Source organism: Bubalus bubalis, chromosome 14, assembly GCF_019923935.1.
Source record: "Bubalus bubalis isolate 160015118507 breed Murrah chromosome 14, NDDB_SH_1, whole genome shotgun sequence".
In the NCBI taxonomy this organism is placed as follows: domain Eukaryota; kingdom Metazoa; phylum Chordata; class Mammalia; order Artiodactyla; family Bovidae; genus Bubalus; species Bubalus bubalis.
In genome coordinates this window covers 5,770,905-5,788,968 of record NC_059170.1, presented here as the reverse complement: position 1 = coordinate 5,788,968, position 18,064 = coordinate 5,770,905, and the positions used below count along the sequence as shown (strand labels likewise).

The window sequence follows — 18,064 nt, the reverse complement described above, 5'->3', positions numbered from 1 at the left end:
ACTTTAAAAGCCTTTTGAGTATCTGGAGACCAAACCAGTCTGTTGGTTTGGGCCTGTCTCAGCTATAAGTTTATACAAAGGCCGGGCAAGTTCCCCGTAACCCAGAATCCAATGCAACAGTAGCCTGTGATTCCCCAAAATCCTCTCAATTGTCTTAAAGTCATAGGTAGGGGATGATTTAGTATAGGTTTAATTCTCTCGGGGCCTATGGCCCTAGTCCCTTCTGATACAATTAGGCCCAGATATCTAACAGATTGTTGACAAAGCTGAGCCTTTTCTCTTGATGCCTGGTAACTGCAGCCTGCCAGAAAGTTTAAGAAATCTTCTGAGGCTTGTGAACAAGCTTCCTCTGTCTCAGCACAGAGCAGAATATCATCTACATATTGTAGTACCACGGCTTCGGAGCTATTAAAGTTTTGTAGATCCTGTAACAAACTTTGTCCAAATAAGTGAGGGCTGTCACGAAATCCCTGGGGCAAAACTGTCCAGGTTAACTGAGAAGCTGGCTTTGCAGGGTCTTCAAAGGCAAATAGAAATTGACTTACCTCCACCAAAGGCACTGAATAGAAGGCATCTTTTAAATCAATTACTGAGAAGCATTTGGCTCATTCAGGAATTTCAGACAATAGAGTATAATAGGCACCACGGGGTGTAAAGGAACTACAGCCTCATTTGTTATTTGTAAATCTTGAACTAGTCTCTATTTACCATTTGATTTCTTTATACCCAAAATAGGAGTGTTGCATGGACTGTTACAGGGAGTTAATAGTCCCTGCTCCTTTAAATTCTTGACGATGGGTTTTAAACCTTCCTTTACCTCAGGTTTCAGTGGATGCTGCTTCTTATGTGGAAATAAGTGGGGTCTTTGAGCTTGACAACTACAGGAATAGCATTTTGTGCTCGGCCCACAGATTTTCCATCAGCCCGTACTCTAGGATTTACATTTTGTTCAATTAAAGGGAGAGAAAGGGAGGGCTCCATATTCATGAAATCCATGAGGCATGGACCTTGCTCAGTATATCCCTCCCCAAAAGGGGTGAGGGAGACTCTGGCACGATCAGAAACTCAGAAAATCAGAAGATCAGAAAATAGCACAGAGTCCCAGTTATAGCTTAAAGAACAACTGAAATTTATACCCTTAAGACATAAGTCTGGCATATTTTGAGGTGAGAAAAAGGACAACAAATATGCTACTTCTACCCATTTCCCTTGTTTTCTACAGAACCGGTCTAATTGTAAAACAGTCTTATAATTAAGAGACCCTCCAACTAGCCACCGTTCGCCATCCTCCAGTGGGTACCACGGCCATACAGTATCACATAGGAAGACCAGGCGTGTCTTCTTTAAGCTCTGGGGATCAAATCTATCCCAGTTTTTCAGGACACAGTTCAAATGAGTGAGGCTGGAATTGTTAGCTCCCATTTGTAAGAGAGAAAAAAAGTGACCAGCGCCATCATTCTACTGGAGGCGTCTCTCCCTGCTCTAGATGGGGGTGTAGACAGACTTTACACCAAAGCTTTCCTTCCCTGGTAGCACTTTGTCCCTTACCGACACAGGTGCTGTACTTGTTCCTCCCGGTTCTACCACCAAGACGGGGTGGAGATGCATCAGGGGTAGACCTGATGGCATCCCAGACTGATGCCTAGCTCCTCACCATTAAAACCTTGCTTGCCTCTGATGCCACCCAGGGTGCAATCAGAGTAACATTCCAGAATGCCTCCCCAGCTAAGACCGCTGGGGGAAACATTCGTCACCTGAGTGTGTGTGCACCACCCTGAGTATATTCCTGACCACAGTAAGACCGGTACGAACATAAAACTGAGATGTTCCTTCCAAGGATTACCATACCAGTATAAACGATAGCAAAAGAGAACAGCTGGCCAGTGAGGAAAAAGTGATTTTTGTCCTCGAGTTTTTTTAGGGCCAGTCCTTCCATTTCATTCCCACAGATTCCACAAAAAGAATATCTAAGGAGTTTGGGACAAAATCCACTGGAAAGCCTCCTCTGGTCCACTAAGAGCTAGAGTTACCAAAGGAAGAAACCCATTGCACGTCCAATCTGAGTAACCTTTAACCTCCGAGATGCTCTTAGAGCTAGAGCTCCATCTAGCTTTTGATAATGAGAGAGTCAGTTCCTAGGCAGGTTGATAGGGAGTCTAGGGGTCCCCAAGGAGAGAGGGGTCTGGAATTCTCAAGGAGGAAGAAAGGACAAACTTTTTTCCCTTCTCTACATTCCTTAGGATTATATAACAATAATGTATCCTGCCTAAGGACAGTCTTTGGATTCAACCTTCTGTTATCTTAAAATGTTAATTATGGGAGTAGACCTGGTCTTTACAAGGATGTATCTTGCCTAAGGACAGTGTTATCTTAAAATGTAAATTATGGGAGTAGGTCTGATGAGGTTTTTACAACCTCCAGACATTCTTTGGATTATATAATCTCATTGTTAACACTAGCAAGCGGGTACTCTTTCTGCCCCTTTCTGATGCCTATGTCAGAAGCTTTCTCTATCTCCTTTATACTTTAATAAAACTTTATTACACAAAAGCTCTGAGTGATCAAGCCTCGTCTCTGGCCCCGGATTGAATTCTTCTCCTCCAGGGGCCAAGAATCCCGGTGTATTCGTGTGATTCAACAACAACCTTTCAATTCCTAGCGAGGCTAGGCGCTTCCTGAATACCAATCTAAGTTTGGGACCAAGGTAACAGTACACAATAACAGCATATATCACAAGTCCCTTGAAAGTCTGTGATCCAACAGATTAGATTAGTAGTTCTAATACCCAAGGAGTTACGAAATGGTCAAATAAACCAGATAGTTTGACCGAGAAAGGAGAGTTCGGTCCACACGCTTTGCCCATTTCTGGTCAGTCCCCGAAGGAGACATTGGGTGTCTCTTGGTATTGGTAGGTCAGTATAAACCCCCGACGGGTTTCTGCCATAAGCCGTATGAGGTCACCGTGGAACAGCAGAGCAGGGCTCCTCACTTGCTTCACGCAGGGTGTGTCATTCAATCACACAAGCACACTGTAGAGTTAGTAAGTGTAAGTGAAAGTGAAGTCTCTCAGTCGTGTCTGACTCTTAGCGACTCCATGGACTGTAGCCTACCAGGCTACTCTGTCTGTGGGATTCTCCAGGCAAGAGTACTGGAGTGGGTTGCCTTTTCCTTCTCCAGGAGATCTTCCCAGCCCAGGGATCGAACCCAGGTCTCCCGCATTGCAGGCAGACGCTTTAACCTCTGATCCGCCAGGGAAGTTAGTAAAGTACAGCAGAAAACGTGTTTGCTAGGAGAACAAAGATCTAGAGCTTCAAGCATCCTTACCTTGTCCTGAAGAATCCTGGATGAGCCCCCAGGATGAAAGGTTGTTGCTGAACCACGAAAGATACTGGGATTCCTGGCCTCCGGAGGAGAAGAATTCAATCCGGGGCCAGAGATGAGGCTTGATCACTCAGAGCTTTTGTGTAATAGAATTTTATTAAAGTATAAAGGAGATAGAGAAAGCTTCTGACATTGACATCAAAAGGGGGCAGAAAGAGTACCCCCTCACTAGTGTTAGCAATGGAGTTATATACTTTTTAATTACTTATTACAGTGAGTCAAAAGAATGCCTGGAGGTTGTAAAGACCTCATTAGACCCACTCCCATAATTTACATTTTAAGATAACAGGATTAGCCAGACGGTTTTTTCCAGAGACTGTCCTCAAGCAGAATACATTATTGTTATATAATCCTAAGGAATGTAGAGAGAAAAAAAACGATGGTCCTTTCTTCCTCCTTGAGAATTCCAGACCTCTCTCTCCTTGGGGACCCCTAGACTTCTTATCAACCTGCCTAGGAATTGACTGTCTTGGGGGCAGTGGTCTGGGAGGTGATCTAGGGTTAGCCTGCTGGGGAGGTGAGTCACATTAACTTAGATTGTATGCTTATGGGGCTGGCTTTGGGAGCAGTGATAGAGATTATAGGGGAGCCAGATTCACCCATCATCACCAAGCATCCTTTAGGTTGCCCTGGATGATGGGGCTGAGGGAGATGAGGACAGGGGGAGGACCAAGATGAGGCTGTTGGGAGAAGCAGTGAGGGCGTCCTAGCCTGGAACCTTGCTGCTAGGACCCTCCCCCAAACTCTGTCCGAGACCTTCAGGCTAAATATTTGCAGTGTAAACTCTCTTTCCCTTCGTGGGTGGACAGATGGAGACTTAGAGGTGGTCCAGGAGATTTGGGGAGACAGAATCCGGGGAAAGGAAAAGGAGCTGAGGCCAGAGGCCAGGAGACTGGAGACTGGAAAAAAAACATTTGTTTCTCCGTTTGACATCCAAAGCCTTCCAGGGCAGAACTGGGTGCCAGCAGTCACCTCCCTCAGGGAGCCATGGAATTCAAATTGTTTTTGTTTTCTTAAGAGATGTGGAAGAAAATGATATGTTTCTTTAAGCCCAGTCTTGCAAGCAGTTAGAAGTGAGGGGACAATTATGCTAAAAAATGGTGCACAGTGAAGAACCACTTTTCTTGACCCCAAAATACTTTGTTTATACAGATGGTTGCCATACAAGATGTGACTCCGAGCTGTTGAAGAAGGTGGATTTTTGACGGAGGGGCCTTCGGGTGAGTTGAGTAATTAGAGTCAAGTTCCTGACAATGAAAGCCACAGTGGGCTCTGCCCTCCATCAGAGATGACAGACCCAGCCACTGGGTTCTCCTTCCAGGCGATGAAAAGACTGAAAAGGGCCTTCATGCTATCGGTTTTACCACGACTGTCCTTTAAGTGTCTGAAGCATCACCTCTGACCTCTCGCCTGGGATGACTCCCAGAGCTTGACGATCTTGGTGGGAGAATGCATGGAGCGTTGCACTTACTTTGGTAGGAAACGGTGTTCATTAAAGAAATAGGCGCCTGTTAGCCATCACGTGAGTGGTGGTGACGTTGCCTGTGTTGTGTGCATGCGTGCATGTCCACAGGCACACAGGTGACTGTGTCTGCATCTTCTTTTCCTTCTCTGTTCTTTCACCAAAGTGGAAAGCGTTGAAAGGTGTTTGAGAGGTGTGAAAACAGAGAGACACTGCAGTTCGGTCCACTCTTCTCTCTTGTAGGATAAAAGCATGTTTCTGGAGGTTTCTGAACCGAAACTGGTCCTTCTCCATCTTTTAAGTGCATCGGAGACAGCTGGAAGACTCAGTTTTGTTTTGTTTTTAATTCTGGCTGCTCTGGGTCTTCATTGCGTTATGGCACACACCCGCTGCATGCGGGATTCTTGTTCCCTTACCAGGGATTGAACCTGTTTCCTCCATATGGGAAGGCAGATGCTGGACCACCAGGGAAGTTCTTAGGGGTTTTGTTAAAAGCAGAGCTGACTCAGTAGATCTGCCAGAGCAGGAGATTCTGCCTTTCCAATAGGCTCTTGGGCAGGGCTGATGCTGCATCTGGAGGGGTGGGTGGGTGCCTTAGCACCTGGCTTGAAGCTTGAGGTCATTGCTAGGGCGAGTTTTATCATCGGTTACCATTGTGTCCCTGCCGCCTGGCATGCCCTCTCTTTCTCTGCTAAACCTCTCCGTGAGCTCCCTACCTTCTTATACAGGGCACTTCCTCCAGCTGGTATGCACTCCACTTAAGGCTTCAGGAAATGTCTACACTTGAAGGATCTTTGAAATAATCTCCTCAACCCTCCCTAGAGTTCCAGGTGCTTTAGTGGTAAGAGCAAAAATCTCAGCTCAACCCAGCCAAAGCAGAAAAAAATTTTTAGTGACTTATTGCCTCACAGAAATGAGAAATCCAAAAATATTTATTGAAGCAATGTTTGTAATAATCCCAAACTGGAACCAATCTTCATGTGTCCTGCAGTTAAAAAAAAAAAGGTTGGGAAGGTTTGCATATGCTGACCCAAAAAATCTCCAAAATGTATTTTTAAGCAAGAAAAGCAAGCTCAGAATGATAGATACAGTATTATGCCACTTATTTTAAAACACCCACCCCAAAAAATATTTGTATCTTCTACATGTCTGTATACATTTATGTGGCTGCACAGAATAAGAATTAGGCAAAGTTTCTCAACTGGGACACAATCTGGGGCAGATAATTTTCCATTGGGGATTGTCCTGGGCTTTCAGAACGTTTAGAAACATCCGTGGCTTCTACCCACTAGATGCTGGTAGCACCAGTCCCCCAGGTGTGACACCAAAATGTCACCAGGCACTGCCAAATGTGCCCTGCTGGCAAAATCCTCCATGGTTTAGAACCACGGGAATAAGATCTGGAAGAAATAAGATCAGCTACCTCTGGGGGATGGGAAGGACTGGGATGGAGGTTTTTCATTCATTACAGATTCATTCATTCATCAATTTGATACATTCTGTGTCTTTGGTGGGCCCCGACTGACTCAGGAAGGATAAATAATACTTAGAAAGTCTGGCACAAAACAAATGCTCAAGAAATACCAACACCATTGTGGTTGCTTATATGGCTCCCCTTCCCTCACCTAAAAGAGCAGACCTCGTGTTGAAGTCATTCTGAGACCAGCAGACACAGCTGAAAGAGCTCATCCCTAGACTCCCTGGAGAAGGGAATGGCTACCCACTCCAGTGTTATTGCCTGGAGAATCCCATGAACAGAGAAGCCTCGTGGGCTACAGTCTATGGGGTCTCAAACAGTCAGACACAACTGAGTGACTTTTCATTCTTTAAAAAAATTTATTTATTTTTAAAATCCCTTCCTAGTGAGATCGCTGAGGCTCAACTTGCTCCATCTGCAGAATGTCAGTAATCTTACCTCTCATGGGCTGGCTGTGATTAGATGCCCCCGTGACTGACACCTGGGACACCAGAGCTACCTGATTAAGCTTGGTGGGCTCCACGTGTGTTCATTTATTCAGCATGTCACAGGCACAAATGCACTGCGCTGAGCATCAAGGGGAGTTAAAACCCACACAGGACCCGGGGCAGCACATGGCTCAGTCTCCAAAGGGAGCTGCATGGAGAGATGCTTGGACTTGAGGGAGCCGGGAGGGAGGGGAGTTGCCCTTGGTCTCGACAAGTCTGTGGTCAGGATCGTGATGACCCAGTAACTTTCCTCCAAGATCAGTGTTCTCAGGATTAAGTCCTAACCATCCATCCATTGCTGGAACATTGTTGAAGACCTACTATGTGTCTGCACTGTGAAAGAGGTGGGGACTACACAGGCCTTTCTTAGCCCCACCCCCACCCCACCCCATCTCTGCTTCCATCCTCTCCTTGGGAGAATCCCTGTCCCAGGAGATCCGGGGACTAGGAGGAGCTGCAGGAGACTACGTCAGAGCTTCACGGTGTCTCTCTGCAGAGGTCCTGGCCCCTCTCAGCATGTGGAAAAGGTGAAAACCTGCATTTGCTTCCCAAGCCTGCGGCCAGTGGGGCTGGGCTCCTGGGACACTGAAGGTAAAAACATGGGTGGTGAAAACATTTCCTCCGGCACCTTCCTGGTGGGAGTGAACAGCAGAGGGTCCCACCCAGACCCCAGCCTCCTGTCTGCCCAAGGGGCTGCCCAGGCCCCTCCTCTGGGTGGAAAATTCCCGCAGGTAGAGTCAGTGGTGGGTTCCAATCCCACTGTTGTGCATGGGGTTCCCCGGGAATGTGTCCTGCAACCCCGTCTTCCTCCCACTACCCCATCCTCCAGGGAGTGGATACTCTGTAGTCTACTTAGCCTCCGGACTCTCCCCAGTGGAAGGACTTTCTGATCACAGTTCCCGATGACTGAGCCCCAGCTACATCCTAGGCGACTGTAATTCGTCATTTTGTATCACCACCAATGTCCTTCGGTGGTAGATACCCATGCTGTCTCCATTTTACAGACTTGGAAACTGAGGCACAGAGAGGCTAAGCCTCTTGTTCAAGTTCACACAGCACGTAAGCAGCGAGTGTGGGACTCCAGAGCCACATGTCACCAGAATCTTTGTAGAAAGTCGGTGCCTGGAGAGGGATGGGTCTCAGCGAAGTGTCCACGATGGTCACAGGAGGAGGAAGGGGGACCTCAGGGCTCGAGCCTCAAGCCCTCACTCTATGGGAAGCAGCTCCAGCATCACCTCTTCCCTCCTGGGCCTGCCACCACCCTGCTCATCTACCTTTCTCCTGGAATTCCAGGTTTTCCTGGTTGATCGCTGTGACTCCAGGAACTACATCAGCCCATGAAAGCAGGACCTGGTCTGTCCAGTTCAGGGCCATGGCCCCGGCCCGTGTCAGTACTTAATACATTTTGGCGAAAGATCTTTGGGATCAGTTGTCAATCATTTGTGGCTCAGATGCAACCTCAATGCCAACTCCGTGAGCCTAGTAAACCACAGTCCCCCCTTCCCTGATCTTCACTTCCCTCGTCTGTGAAACAGGCTTGTCAGGCTTCTCTCATAGGTCCTACACATACTAAATGCTCAAGGAATAGCTGTTGAGTGAACGAAATTGGAGCTGGAAGGGTCTCAGCATCCAGGGCTGTAAACTCAGACGTCCCAGCATCTCAACACACGAGTCAGAAATGACGGAGTGGGCGGGGCGCTGACGGTGATAGCCCCGAGTCAGCTCCAGGCACCACCTGCCAGACCTTCTCATTTCTTAAAAGAAGCCAGGAATCTGGAGTTTACGAGAAGTTTCTCAACTCTGAAGTGCTGACCACTAATCTAGAACACGTAAACACGTCTTTGGGCAGGATGTGGTTACAGGCTGTCAGCTCGAGACCCCTGATTAATACAACCTCTTTTGCCTTTGGATGTGGAGACTGGGGCCCAGAGAGGGCGAGCCACCAGTACCAGGTCAGGGAGCACAGACAGTGGAGGGGAGGTGGCTGCTGACTCTCATCCTCTGGCCGCCAGCCCAGCTGCTCAAGCCCAGGGCACAGGTGGTCCCGCTTGGCCTTGATCCCAAGGGAGGCAATGCAGCCGTCTCCTCCCAGGCCTGGCAGTTCTAGGGCGAGATGGAGGTCACGGTGTCTCTGCCCACCCTGCCTAGACCAGGCTGTATCAGGCATTGAGATTCAGAGAAGGATTCCAAGCAACAGGCTGACCTAGGAAGCAAGACCTGGGATGGGATGATGGCATAGGGGGTGGGCACATTCCTTCTTCACTTTAGTGAGCAGGAAATCATGGCAGCAGTCTGGGCAGACCTGGGAAAGGGGCTGATCTTTTCTTTTTAATTAATTAATTCATTATTTTTGGCTGTGCTGGGTCTTTGTTGCTGCTCACGGACTTCCTCTAGTTGCCATGAGCTGGGGCTGCTCTTGGTTGTGGGGCACAGGCTCTAGGGCATGCAGGCTTCAGTAGTAGCAGCTCCTGGGCCAGAGCACAGGCTCAATAGTTGTGGTCAACAGGCTTAGTTACTCTGTGTCATGTGGGATCTTTTCAAACCAGGGAGGGCAGCTCCTACATGCCAAGCCCCCTCACCAGAGCTCACTTGACTGCCCACAATCCCCCTGACCTCCCCTACCTCCATTCCCCAGCTCACTCTGCCACCGTCACGGTGGCTGCCCTGCTGTGCCTCGAACATACCAAGCTCACTCCCACCTCAGGGCCTTTGCACCTGCCTGTCCCTCCAGCTGGTACCATGTTCCCCCATTAACTGCCTGGCTCACATCCTTACCTCCTTCAGGCCTCTGTGAAGTGTGACCTTTTCAGGGAGGCCCCGCCTGCCTGTTCCCTCTGCTCAAAACTGCAAACCATGCCAACATCCCCTGTCCTCCACCTGGCTTTATTTTTTCCCACAGCACTTACCACCATCTCATGTATCAGATGCCTCACGTGTTTGTTAGGTATGAGTTTCCTTTTGCAGCTGTAACGCATTACAATTTGGTTGCTTAAAACAATACAAATTTATCTTACAGTTCTGGAGGTCAGAAGTTCAAATGAGATCTTCTTTGGCCACCATTAAGGGGCAGGGTTGAGCTCCTCGGGGAGATTCAGAGAGAAATATCTGCTTCTGTGTCTTTTCCGGCTTCTCCAGGCTGCCTGCATTCCTGGGCTCGTGGCCCCACCTCTGTCCTCAGAGCTGCAGAGGCGGGTCTGGTCTGTCTCGTGCCGCGTCCCTCTGGCTCTGACTCTCCTCCTTCCTTCTTGGATTACAAGGACTCTTGCAGTTAAATTGGGCCCAGTAGGGACTTCCCTTGGTCCCGTGGCTAGGACTCCACGCTCCCAACGCAGGGGATCAGGGTTTGATGCCTGGTCAGGGAACTAGACGCCACATGCTGCAACTAAAGATCCCGCACACCGCAGCAAAGATCAAAGATCTCATGTGCAGCAACTGAGACCTGGCACAGCCAAATCAAGAAATATTTAAAGTAAATAAATAAAAACAGGGCCCAGTAGATAATCCAGGACCATCTCCCAGCTCAAGGTGAGCTGCACAACAACCTTACTTCTACCTGCTGCCTTAACTCCCCCTGTGACCTCACGTGTTTGCTGGTTCCAGGGATTAGGACATGAACGGGGGTGAGATGACTATTAGTCTACCTACTACACACACACACATGCACACACACACACACACACACACACATGCAGCAGAGCCCCAGGAGGACACAGATCATTGTCCATCTGGTTTACTACTTTATGCCCAGTGCCTGGTGCTTAATCAGAGCTCAATAACATTTGGTGAGTGGATGGCTGAATGGAGCAGACTGTGGGGAAATGAAGGAAAGGGAGGCGGGGGAGGTGACTCGGACACCCAGGGGTCCTCCCTGTCTTACTCAGGAGACCTTGGTCCAGAGGAAGCCCACGCACTTAGGGCTGGGCACCGTGACTTAGCCCCTGGCCTCATGATACCCGCCAGAGCGCGTCCCACGAAGTCATCCCAACCCCACAAAGAGGGGATGGGTGTGCGTGGTCTCCCTCCCTCACCGCTTGGCTCTGCCCATTCCTGGACCGGCTGCTCGTGGCTCTGCCAGGCCCAGAGAGAAGGCCGGAGGTCTGGGCAGCTCCAAGGGCGGATTGTCCCGGCCCTGACCCCATCTCTGCTTGACCCCATAATCCTCCCTAAGCCCCCTCCCATGGCCTCCAGCGGGTGCAGACAGCTGCCCCGGCCCAGCAGGACCCCATTAGTCACGTAGCAGCTGGAAATTTCTCCTCTCCCAGCGGTGCGCGCCCTCCTGGCTTCAAAGGAGGCAGGCTCAGGGCCCAGGTTTTCTCATGACAAAAAAATGTTCTGCGCCAAAGGACATGAGCAAATGGTCTGCTAGGAAGCAAGCAGAAATAAATGACTTTTCAGCATAGCAGCACGCAGAGATCTTGGAGACAGAATGTTGAATGAAAGAGGAGAGAAAACAGAAGAACTTGTCTCTAAATTAAAAACACCCATGCATAAAATAATGCTACTTGTTTTACAAAAGACACATACACAACCGGAGACAGCTGTCGTGGTCTGGGCATTAAGGATGAGGGGAGAAAACACAACAAAACAAAGTAAAGCCATGGAGATCCCTGATACAAACCAATAATAGCATGTTTAACTCAACAAATAAAAGGTGTCTGCCTCACTCTCAATTTAAAAACAGAAAAGTGAAAGTCGCTCAGGCATGTCTGACTCTTTGTGACCCCATGGACTAGACAGTCCATGGAATCCTCCAGGCCAGAATACTGGAGTGGGTAGCTGTTCCCTTCTCCAGGGGATCTTCCCAACCCAGGGATCGAACCCAGGTCTCCTGCATTGTAGGCAGATTCTTTACCAGCTGAGCCTCCAGGGAAGCCCAAGAATACTGGAGTGGGTAACCTATCCCTTCTTCAGTGGATCTTCCTGACCCAGGCATCAAACCGGGGTCTCCTGCATTACAGGCAGATTCTTTACCAGCTAAGTTATCATGGAACCCCTGGTTAAAACAGAAGTTTACCGTAATAGCCAAGAAGTGGAAGCAACCTTAATGTCCATCAACGGATGAATGGATAAAGAAGGTGCAGCACATATATACAATGGAATATTACTCAGCCATAAAAAAGAATGAGGTGTAGCCACTTGCAGTTACATGGATGGGCCTAAAGATTGTCATACTGGGTGAAGTAAGTTTACATGGGATTTAAGACAAAGACGAACATATGATACCGCTTATGCATGGAACCTAAAAAGATGATACACGTTGACACAAGAGCAAAAAGTGGCAGCCTGACCAAGATTCCAGTAAAGGAGGACCTTCTCATGTCTCTTGACCCCTATTTGGGCTCTGGAAATTAAGTGGGAAAATGGAATCATAGGAAAATATATGGATGTACCTCCCCACCTTGCACACACACACAAATCACTACCGTTAATGACTTTTCAGATTTAATATATGATCTTAAATTGTGGTGTTGGAGAAGACCCTTGAAAATCCCCTGGACTGCAAGGATATCAAACCAGTTGATCCTAGAGGAAATCAGTCCTGAATATTCATTGGAGGGACTGATGCTCAGACGGAATCTTCAATACTTTGGCCACCTGATGCGAAGAGCTGACTCATTAGAAAAGACCCTGATGCCGGGAAAGATTGAAGGCAGGAGGAGAAGGGGACAACAGAGGATGAGATATTGGATGGCATCATGGACTCGATGGACATGAATTTGAGCAAACTCTGGGAGATGGTGAAGGACAGGGAAGCCTGGCGAGCTGCAGTCCATGGGGTCACAAAGAGTTGGACACGACATGGCAAATGAATGACAATTTCAACGTTGACATGCTTCTGTATTGTTCGAACTTGTATGAGAGGCACCATGACTTGAAGTTAAACATACAACCACTTTCTTTTTAACTCAAGATAATGAGCAAGGAAGTGTTTGTAGTAATGAAGGTGAGGAAAGATGTTGACCTGGACAGGCCGTGGAGACAGTGAAGTGGCCGGTGGCGGAAGACAAGTATCAGGGACAAGTGTGCAGGCGGGTAGGGACAGAAGGGAAGACGTGCCGTGATCCCACGTCCAGTGGACACCAACACACCGGTCTCCGTCAGGACAGGGGAGACTGGAGTCAGGGTCAGAAACTTAGTGATGGGGGTCACAGGGCTCGAGGAGTCCTGGATTTTAGGGGCTGGGACCTTCGGGGTCAGAGCAAGTTTCATGGATGAGAAACTCAGTTTCAAGAGTTAAACTCCAGGTTTACACGGAGTTCTGGAGGCTGGATTCACAGCTGGGAAGTTTGGAGGGAGATGATAAGATTCTAATAATGAGTAACAGCAGCCGACACTTCCTAGCACTTACTAGAAGCCACGTGCTTTAGATGTGTTAATAATCACCTCTAGAGAGGTGCCATCATCCCCATTTCACAGATGAGAAAACTAAGTCACAGAAGAAGTAACTTGCCCAACTCACAGCTTATGGGAGATGCAGGGGGCAGGCAGGATGCACCCCTGAGCCCAAAGGAGGTCCCTTCCCCCAGGGTCCCAAATCTAACCTTCCTCAGTCCCTGCACCTCTCCTGCCACCACTGCATGGACAACTGCCATAAGCCTCCTCCTCAGCCTCCCTGCTTCCACCCTCAGCACCCTCACCAGCCATCAGCTGATCAAACTGAACATCACTAGTAAATGTTAACGATGATCAATAATTATTTCAATAACTGGCCTGTACTCCTCAAAAACTATCAAGATTAAGGACAGAATCTCTCAGATGAAAAGAACAAGGTCTGTGTAGCACAGGGAATTATACCCTGTAGAAGAAAATGACTACTCACTCCAGTATTCTTGCCTAGGAAATCCCATGGACAGAGGAGCCTGACGGGCTACAGTCCATGGGGTCTCAAGAGTCAGGCTCGACTTAGCTACTAGACCACTCCCAGCCAGTAGCCCCTGAAGAGGTATTTCCCTTCAATTCTGCCAGCCTAGTCATCCCCTTACAAGGCTCTGTACAATGTTTTATCCAGAATCTCTGGGTGTCCTGGTGGGAGAGACTCCTGATCGGCCCCACTGTTCCGCCTCCCAGTGCTGGGAGGTGGGAGCGCATCTCTCTCACCCCCAGGCCCCAGCACAGACCCTTGGATTACAGGCTGGGTTCCGATCTCAGGTCTCTACTCACCCCTGGGAAAGCCACTCCACTCCGCCAAGCCTCCCTTCCTTGATCTGCATGGGGACATTTCCATTAAAAAAAAAATTTTTTTTTTTTTTTTTTTCAGTTCAGTCGCTCAGTCGTGTCTTACTCTTTGTGACCCCATGGACTGCAGCACACCAGGCCTCCCTGTCCATCATCAACTCCCGGAGTCCAGCCAAACCCATGTCCACTGAGTCGGTGATGCCATCCAACCACCTCATCCTCTGTTGTCCCCTTCTCCTCCTGCCTTCAGTCTTTCCCTTCAATCTTTTTTTTTTTTTTTAAATAAAACACAGATACATAAAGGCACACGGTGCAAACACATACCTGCGTGATTCTGATAAGGCAGCTGGACGTCCCTGTGACCATCTCCAGGCGAAGAGCAGAACTTGGGCAGTTACCCCAAAAGCCCCCACAGGAGCCCTGTCCCACTCAGGGACAGCCCCTCCCTCCTTCCAGAAGGACCCTGACTTCTAGAGTCAACGTTTGTGTTTCTTTATAGTTTTATCACTTCCGCATGTATCCCTAGACTATATTTTGTCTTGCCCATTAAAAAAATTTTTTGATGAGGAATTCCCTGGTGGTCCAGTGGTTAGGAGTCTGTACTTTCACAGCTGAGGGCCCTGGTTCGATCCCTGCGGGGGGGAACTACAATGCCACAAGCCAGCGAGGCCAAAACAACAAAACTGATATCTGCTCAGTCTTTCAATGTCTGCTTCCCCTGCCATTCGTTCCTTATCCCTGTGGTTTATCTGTGGCAGAGCCTGGGCCGTCTGACTCGTCAGTTTCCCTGGGGCTGATGGCAACACCCTCTAGCCTTGGCATCTGCTGTAAAATGGCAGTCAAGTGCAGATGTTTGGGGATGTTCGTGAGGAATAAGGATGGGTGAGGAGCCTGGCGTGGGTGGAAGGTTCCCCAGGGTGCCCCTGTGACCAGACCGCAGCTCACCCAGGCTCAGCCATCCACCCTCCCTTCTCTCCGCAGCTCAGACCCGGCCGCCCCACCTCCGGAAAGTTCCAGGGCCAAGGCTGGCTCGTCCCAGTGGGAGCTGGCAGCAAACTGGCCCGTAATTTTAGCCGTTCCTCTCCCCTAAAATTATTCCCCATCTGGAGATGGTTTCCAAACCCTGCCCAGGAAAGAGTTGGTGGTGCAGGGAACATTTTTCTATTAAAAACAACAAAACGAGACCAAACACTGGATGCTGAGCTCCTGCCAGCCAGGCTCTGGAGGTCTGGCTGAGTGCCAGCTGTATATCCTCCTTGGGGGATTCTGCTCGGAAGGCGCAGACGGTGAGGACAGCTGGGCCCTGTCCCCTGCATCACCCATCCCACCCTGGATGCGTGGACTCTGGCTGCAGGGCCCGGGGAGGGGCAGGTTGGATGAACAGTGGAGAAGGCTTTGGGGCTGGAGCTGAGCCGCCGGGAGACTTGACGCCTGTGGTCTGTTCTAGCTCACGTGGGGCGTCGAGTCCCAGAGAGGCAGGAGTTTTCTCCACAAGGATCCTCTTCAATCAGCTGCTCTGAGCACTTCAGGGGAAAGCTCCCTTGCTGCTCCCGGCTCCTCATCACCTCAGCTTCCCATCTGTCAAAGGGGGCCACTGGCAGTCCCTTGAGGTTCCTGCAGGAAGTGGGATGTGCCTTCAGGGACCCCACGGCACCCTGCATGTCCTGGGTCCATCCCTGCCTCTCGGCCTCAGTGAATTGCACCCCAACATCTCTCCACCTGTTCCTGACTCCCCACACCCCACCTTCTTGATGCTCTTTCAGCCAAACTTGGCTGTTGAGGTTCCTTGAGCCACTCTGGGGCTTTTGTGTACACGGTTCCTTCAGTCTGAAATATCCTGCTGCTTCCAGGTGGGTACCTTTGCTCCTCCTGGGAAAATCAGGTAGGCTTCCTGCCCTCCCTGGAGCATCCCCTGAGGCCGGGCCAAGCTTCCTCTCTCAGGGCCATCCCAGCTCCTCCATTTTCTCATATGGAGGACCCATGAACGCTGCAAACAAATAATTCTCTCTTGGGCATAATATCGGCCTCCCTTTCCTCAGCAGAAGCCCTCACCCCTTCCCCAAAGGAGACCATGCGAATATCTGATACACACAGTCACGTCTTATGATCCAAAGGCGAGCGATCTGCCTCCATGCACCAAATACACATTGTGCGGCAGCACTGCCTCTGGCCAATGGCCTCAGCTCTCTGGCCTCAGTTACCGCTTCTGAATAATGGGGCGATAACCGCAGCCCCCTCATTCTGACTGCCGCGAGGGTTAATGTGTGTGGGAAGCTCTGAGCACACTGCTCAATGCAGGGCAGGAGAAAGGTATCTCTCAGTAGAAGGGACCTCTCAGATCAGGGCTGGGGCTAGGGCGAGGCTAGTGAGGTGCTCAGGGTATGAAATGAAGGGAGGGCTCCATCTCAGGACGGTGCAGACCCAGAGATGCTGGGAGTTGCAAAGGAACCCGGATGTCTGCTGCCCCCTGCTGGTCATGCCTCAGAATGACACTTCTTTCCTCTGCCCTCAAAGGTCCCTGACTTCACCCAGGTGGCGCAGTAGTAAAGAATCTGCCTGCAATGCGGGGCACCCAGGTTCAATCCCTGGGTCGGGAAGATCCCTTGGAGAAGGGAATGGCTACCCACTTCAGGATTCCTGCCTGGAGAATCCCACGGACAGAGGAGCCTGGCGGGCTACACTCCATGGGGTTGCAGAGTCGGACACGACTGAGCAACTAACACTGCACCCTCAGAGCTGGATGGAAGGAAGTCACCTCGCCAGCTTTGAGGGACAGGTCCTGCTTCTGCCGCTGTGGAAGCCTCAGTTTCTTCACCCATAAACCAGGGCAGGAGAGCTTGTCTCATAGCGCATGGCAAACAGGAGGCCCTCCTCAATGGTCAGCGTCCTTCTCTCAATGCAGGATTTAAGGAGCACCTACTGCACAGAGGACTAAAGAAGGAGACTGAGACTCGGAGCCTTTCCCTTTGGGGTGGACAGGGGAGGGGGATGCAGGCCAGGAATGGGGTCTGAGGTACAGGACTGCCCCCTTATTAAGCACCCACTGGGCACCACACTGTTGTAAACCCTTGGAGGTAGGCACCTCATGCTTTCAGAATGCAGTGAGGAGGGTACTGTTTTTATTCTTAGGAACCTGAAGCCCAGAGAGGTTAATGAGCCTGATCAAGGTGACACAGCCTTGGTGATGGAGGTGAGATTAAAACCCACAAAGTTCCAAGTGCCAGGCGGGAAAGGTTGGGCAGAGCCATCCCCGTCCATTCATTCAACAAATGTTTATTGCACACCTACTGTGTACCAGGCGTGGGGCTGAGTGCCAGAGAGAGACCAGTGAGCAAACAGACGGCTCCTGCCCCCAGGGAGCTGTTCACCTAGAGGAGATGGGCAAGATAAATAAGCCAAATATATGCCACTTGGTGATTCTCGTTGTATATAAAAAAGTAAGAGTGAGAAAGCAGGCTGCAGTGTGTTTTGACTTTCAGTAGGAGGGCAGGGGCCTTTGGAGCCATCTAGGGACTTTGGTTTTTTCTGTGAATGAGAAGTGGGAGCCATGTTCTGTGCAGGAGAGGGACATAGGGGTGACAGACAGAGAGGGGCTGGGTATGACCGACTCCCTGAGCTTCTGGGGCAGGCTCAGGGAGTGGGGATGTGGCATCTGAGCTCATCAGAATAAAATATCCTGCATTGACCTGGCACACTGCGAGTCACTGGCAAGCACCGCACGGATGTTTCTGGTGTCGCTGTGGCCGGGAGACTTAGCGCCTCCGGAAGCTGGTGCAGTGTGTCATGAGACCACCAGGTGGCACCAGCACACAGCAGGCAGACCCGAGGCTGCCCTCGGGGGACACAGTCGGCTCCGCCCTCCCGGGTCAGGCCAGCCTCTCAGCTAGCCATGTCTGGACAAGGCCTCTGTGGTCAGAGGTGGCCGGTGCATTGAGGCATCTCTGGCCTCCACTCACTCAATGTCAGCCGCATACCCTCACTCCCTAGTGAAAGTGAAAGTTGTGTCCAACTCTTTGCGACCCCATGGCCTATACAGTCCATGGAATTCTCCAGGCCAGAATACTGGAGTGGGTAGCCTTA

At 50.0% G+C, this 18,064-nt stretch overlaps 3 long non-coding RNA genes across 4 annotated transcripts; 2 read left to right on the top strand and 1 right to left on the bottom strand.

Moving 5' to 3' along the window:
- Positions 1–3,468: 3,468 nt before the first annotated feature.
- On the top strand, positions 3,469–14,127 carry LOC123329130. Its single transcript, XR_006544306.2, has 3 exons — positions 3,469–3,898; positions 4,534–4,601; positions 14,067–14,127. It is a non-coding gene; the product is annotated as an uncharacterized LOC123329130 (long non-coding RNA).
- Positions 5,232–6,455, bottom strand: LOC123329129. The gene is made up of 2 exons (XR_006544305.2): positions 6,267–6,455; positions 5,232–5,828 (listed from the first exon to the last, which is right to left on the bottom strand). It is a non-coding gene; the product is annotated as an uncharacterized LOC123329129 (long non-coding RNA).
- Positions 6,679–8,226, top strand: LOC123329128. 2 transcript variants are annotated; one of them, XR_006639926.1, is made up of 3 exons: positions 6,688–7,399; positions 7,638–7,867; positions 8,102–8,226. It is a non-coding gene; the product is annotated as an uncharacterized LOC123329128 (long non-coding RNA). The 2 variants fall into 2 exon arrangements; XR_006544304.2 differs by having other exon boundaries at positions 6,679–7,399; positions 7,813–8,226.
- Positions 14,128–18,064: the final 3,937 nt, after the last annotated feature.